We start from the raw sequence: 6071 nt of genomic DNA, 5'->3' as shown, positions 1-6071 counted from the left end.
TTTAAACACCACTTTCAACACCATTCTTGCTGAGTACCATGACACAGGTACTGCCTGCCTTCAGAACTCATAACCTAAAGGCATTGGTGAACATGTACCTGTACCTAAATTACATGTAGAGGTGCTAGAGAGGGGTGTCAGACAAAAGAGAAATCTGAGAAAGTATTGTGATATTTAATAGATTGCCAGAATTTGGAAGACCCCTGAGACTCCTTCCTAGGAAAAGTACTTGTCGTCTTGGACTAATGCATGTAAGATCAGTTGGCCTTGTTTTCATCTTTTATAAAACTGAAATATGGATCTCTAAGATAAATTCCAGCTTTATATTATTATTTTATACTCTCATACACCATTGGAAGAGGGTAAATCAAAAAAAATATTTTTGAAGAACAACTTATAAAATTGGAAAACCACATGCACACTGGCCCAGTGGTTTCAATGAACCACTTACTCCATCTTTATTAGGACTGGTAAAACCACCTTCATATCTTATCTGAACTACTGTAAAAACCTTTTTACTTGCTCCCCTGCTCTTTCCAATCCCCTTCAACCCATTCTTCATACAGTGACAAGAGCAGTCATCTTAAAACACAAATCAGATTGTACCAATTCCTCCTTAAAATCCCCTAAAGACTTTCCATCACAGGGAAGAAATCAGGAGAAAATCCAGATTCCTACCATGACCTACAAAGCCATGGGGAATTTGTCTCTTCTTTCTTTTCTTTTCTTTTCTTTTCTTTTCTTTTCTTTTCTTTTCTTTTCTTTTCTCTTCTCTTCTTTTCTTTTCTTTTCGGTACCAGGCATTGAACCCAAGAATGCTTCACCACAGAGCCACATCCTGTACCCCCAACCCTTTTTTAAAAATTTTTTTTGAGACAGGATCTCACTAAGATGCTTAGGGCCTCACTAAGTTGCTAAGGCTGGTTTTGAACTTTGAATCCTCCTGCCTCAGTCTCCTGAGCCGCTGGAATTACAGGAATGTGCCACCTGCCTATGCTTCTATCTTAGTCATATCATTCTCTCACACACACCCTACAGTGACCATTCTGATCACCTATTTCCGCAACAGGGCTTTACCCAACTGTTCCATCTGCCTCAAAAACTCTCTACATCTGTTGAAATTTCAACTTAAATGCCATCTGTTCAGTCTGAACCTGACAACCCAATCTAAAGGGACTACCTAACCAATCTCGCTTTACTTCTCTATACTGCATTATTACAATGTAATTCATTCCTTATTTATTTGTTAAATATTTCATACATTCATTTTTCAACGTAGATGTGCTTGTTGGCACATATTTAGTATTTATTTCTTTGTTTTCCCACTCCCTCCATCCACTCCAGAGAGTTTAAATTTATAAGAACACGGAGTTCCCTCAGACCGGGGCCTCCCAGGCAGCCTCTGGCCTCTACTCCGCTGTGTAGTGCTGCCTGGGCAAAGCCGCTGGACCCAACAACTGGGCTATGCTGCTGGGTTGGTCACACGGGCAACCCGCCGCCTCCCTGCAGCCAGGGCTCACGCAGCCCACCCAGGGCCACTACAGCGAGGGTACAGCTGGCCTTGAAGACACCCCCAGTTTCTTCAAGATGATGGAGGTCTTCTTCCACCATGGCATCAGCATTGTGGTGGATACACCCTGCAACCGTGTGCTGAGCCTCTCCTTCCTCATTTGGCGCAACCACCGTTCCTGGAGGTTATGGAGGGCTACTGAACCCCAGCACAGCCAGCACCGCATACTCTGCAAGGGAGGCATCCTTTACCATACGGATGTGAGTGTAGATGAAGTAAAAGCATTGGCTTCTCTGCTGACTTGTAAGTGTGCAGTGGTTGATGTGTCTGTCCTTTGAGGGTGCTAAATCAGGTGTTCAGATCTATCCCAAGTACTATACAGATAATGAATTGGAGAAGATCACAAGAAGGTTTACCATGGAGTGTGCAGAAAAAGGTTTTAGTGGTCCTGGCATTGACGTGCCTGCCCCCAGACATGAGCACAGGCTAGGGAGAGATGTCCTCTATCACTGTCACCTATGCCAGCACCATAGGGCACTATGATATTAATGCACATGCATGTGTTACTGGTAAATTCATCAGTCAAGGATGCATCCACAGAGTCATCTCTGCTACTAGCCTGAATGTTTTTTATGGGATTGAAAACTTCATTAATGAAGCTTCTTACAGGAGCATTTTTAGGAATGACACCAGGATTTGGAGATAAAACATTTGTGGTTCGGAGACTTAGTAACATGGGCCCGTACTTTATGAGGTATTTACATTGTTTGGGTGCTAAATGTATTGGTGTTGGTGAATCTGATGGGATATATGGAATCCAGATGGTATTGACCCAAAGGAACTAGAAAATTTCAGATTGTCACATGGATCAATTCTGGGCTTCCCCAAGGCAAAGGTATATGAAGAAAGTATCTTGGAAGCTGACTGTGAAATACTGATCCCTGCTGCATGTGAGAAGCAGTTGACCAAATCCCATGCACCCAGAGTCAAAGCCAAGATCATGGCTAAAGGTGCAAAAGGACCAACTACTCCAGAAGCTAATAAGATTCTCCTGGAGAGGAACATCATGGTTATTCCAGATCTCTACTTAAATGCTGGTAGAGTGACAGTATCTTACTTTGAGTGACTGAAGAATCTGAATCATGTCAGCTATGGCCGATTAACCTTCAAATATGAACGGGATTCTGACTACCCCTTGTTCATGTCTGTTCAAGCGTGTTTAGAATGAGAATTTGGAAAGCATGGTGGAATAATTCCTGTTGTACCCACCACAGTGTTCCAGGATAGGATAGTGAGTGCATGATAGAAAGACCTTGTGCATTCTGGCTTAGCCTATACCTGGAGCATTCAGCCATGCAAATTATGCGTTCGACCATGAAGTATAACCTGGGCTTGGACCTGAGAACAGCTACCTATGTCAATACCATTGAGAAAGTCTTCAAAGTGTGCAATGAAGCTGCCATGACCTTCACAAAGATAGATCTTTGTTAACTTGTTCACCACCCTCTTCACCTGTAACTTCTGCTGACCTATCACAAGTTTAGATGTAACTGCAGATATCTTTCTCTCATGGCACATTAAACAATGGACACTGTTCTCAACAAGTCAACCTGATTCAGCCTCTTAAGAGGAAAGGAATTAAGCTCAGAGGATCATGTACAATCTGATGAGTGTGAAAGTAGAAATTACCTATTCCAAAAAGCCCTTTAGGCCTTTTGCTTTAAAATAAGAAGTCTCTTCCACCTTACTGTGTTGCCTTGCTCCAGGGCTCTTCCCAACAGTCAGTGCTGTCTCCAGGGAAAGAAGTCAAGAACAATCACTCATTTTTTGCTCTAGACAAGTCTGGAATGTGCTGTAACTTTGACACATATGAGAATTAAATGTATGATATTTTTAGAAGGTGGCATGGTCCTCAAATGAGTTACTGATGATTTACATCTGCATAATAACTCAATTTTACAAGTTAACAAACAAAAATAAAATCTGTCTCTTTATTACATGCTTCTATAATAAAATTGCCTTGAATCACTTAATAAGCCTAACCTAGACTCAAGTAGTGAATGCCTATAAACATAGTAAATGAAGAAAGCTAGTATTTTTATAACATAAAACTTATCATTTAGAGCTTACCAGTCATGTATTATCCAGCAAAAATAAAAAGCCTGATGAAGGTCTGTCTTCATACCTGGAAACATTGGAGGCTATTTTTTGTTAAGATTATCAGAATTCACTAACTACCATTATGACACATAGTCCAAAGAATGCAGTAACCCCTTTATCAAGTCAGTTAATTGTCCTTCCCTTTTGAAGATCTATTGTGTTGACCAATTGAACCATAATTTAAGTAGAGTGTCCCAAGAAAACCCACTGAGCTCCTTGTTTGAAGTCCAGCTGCTCTGAGCACTGCTGGTGGCCCTGACCCAGCCTGACTATATGTCCTCTCCTCATGGAGGTTTTGCATTCTGCACCCAGCTTCGTGAACAGCAGGCTGAAAACAACATGGGTTCTAGTATTTAGAGATTTTGGGGGGGGCAAGGCCTTTTGAGCAGTTGTGTCCCAATGAAGTGCTAAATATTTATGTAAGAATGGGTGCTTTTTTAAAATAATAATAATGCCCTTTCAAAAATTTCTATCTACTTTGTAACTGCATGACTTACCTGGTGATAAAAGCAGTTATTAAAAGTCTACCATTTCAAAAAAAGAAAAAGGAGGAAAGAAAAGAAAAGAACAGGAAGCTTGCCACTACATCCCCAGCTTTACTAACAATGCCTGACATATAACAGGCACTGGATCACTGAGTGCTTAATTCTAGCAATGTAACCCATGAGAATTTTTCCATGCATTATGGTTCCAAGCATATATATATAAATTTTATTTATTTATCCATTCATTGAGTTTCTATCAGTTCTGCCATTTGAAGAACTGAGAATAATATGGTCATGAGATGAACAAAGGGGAGATAAAAGAAAATTTTCATTCATATCCAAAATTATAAATGGTAAAATATTTAGAAGAAAAATATATCATAAGAAAGAAAATTTGAGAGTTCTAAAGGGTCAACTCTATTTATCTAACATCCACCATATATAACAATAGAAGAGAAAACACAGTGGGAAAAAATATCAAAGAAACAGAGAAAAATACTTTGAAGGCTGAAGAAAGAAAAATATCTCCGAACTAAAGTCCTGAGCAAACAGAATTAAAGATAAAAGAAAGCAAAGAAGTACACATAGCTTCATTGAGAAATGTAACTTCTCATACATTCTTCCTGAAAATTATTTCAGGATGCACCCTAACAAAATAAGTAAGAAAATATCAAAAGGAAAAAAAAAGGGAGGAGAAAAAAAAATTGTGGAACAATATGGAAGTTCATTTAAAAGGAGAAACTCAATACTGTGGCTGAGAAAAACCTCTGAAACCAGTGAACAGAGATCAGAAGACGGATGTTAGAGAACTCCAAGAAATATAACTTTTGGACAAAGAATGAAATAAAAATCATAACAGATTACATATTTGTTAATCTAAAAGATCATAATTATGTGATAAAGAAGACAAAGCAGAAGTCCACTAGAAATTTCAGAAAAAGCTGTGCAAGTAACGAAAGGCCCAAATATGAAATAAACTAAAATTAAGCATTGATTTGAGCAAATGTTGAAATATAATACATTTAACTTTGATATTTGGAACATTCTACTTTTAGTGACAGGATTATTTTTATCAGCTGTAAAGTCAATTGCATGACTTGATTCTATCGTAAATAACATTTACATCCTCAAAGTATTACAAAACTCTTTGCTTCTAGTGTTTAGAATCAGTGTACAAACATAGTGCCTAAAATAATTATATTGGCACAATATGATGTCAACTTTACACTTCCACAGTAAAGATGTAGTTGACAGCTGTTTAGAAAGTGAAGTCTGATGGGAAGAGAACTGGAAAGAATTAATTTCCTCTTCCTATGTGAAAAAGAATCAGAAATTTGTGTTTAGTATCTAAAGACATAAGGGCTACCAACAGAAAAACCAAATATGACATGCAATTGGTAAGCTAAGGAGTCTGAGCCAGTCAGAATCAAACAGAAATGATCTCCTTTTTCTCTAAACACTAGAAACTTCAGAAAAAGCTGTACATAGTGCTCTGTGAGATTTCCCTTCCCTTCCATAACTAATGTTGGAGTAGATCCCTGGTTCTCACACCACTGTCACCTATGGAAACAATGTAATGATAGACTTTCAAGTTAAAAAGATACGCTTTAGGCTAAATTAGAACTTCACATTCAGATTCAATTCAAAACACCTTCCTTCACTTCAAGGCCTTTCCTTGGCTCTGAACTTTGGGCCCAAGGAGAAGCTACCATTTGACATCCCATTTCATATACAAAGAAAAACTTGGGTAAGGGGAAAAAGTATAAGTGAGATAAAATTTCTCATCTTTCATGCCTTGAAATTTGCTACTTTCAAAGTTAATTTAGCAAGAAATAGAGGCACAAACACACCATAAAACACAATGATAGTAAAAAATATAGTTTAATAAAATTTTTCTGCCTCTGGATTACATGGAG

General features: G+C 38.4%; 1 pseudogene; it reads left to right on the top strand.

The window, feature by feature from the left end:
* Positions 1–38: 38 nt before the first annotated feature.
* Positions 39–3001, top strand: LOC143407770 (glutamate dehydrogenase 1, mitochondrial-like; annotated as a pseudogene).
* The last annotated feature ends 3070 nt before the right edge of the window (positions 3002–6071 follow it).

Source organism: Callospermophilus lateralis, chromosome 10 (assembly GCF_048772815.1).
Source record: "Callospermophilus lateralis isolate mCalLat2 chromosome 10, mCalLat2.hap1, whole genome shotgun sequence".
In the NCBI taxonomy this organism is placed as follows: domain Eukaryota; kingdom Metazoa; phylum Chordata; class Mammalia; order Rodentia; family Sciuridae; genus Callospermophilus; species Callospermophilus lateralis.
Note: the sequence above shows the minus strand (reverse complement) of the source record. Positions and strands in the feature narration are given on the sequence as shown.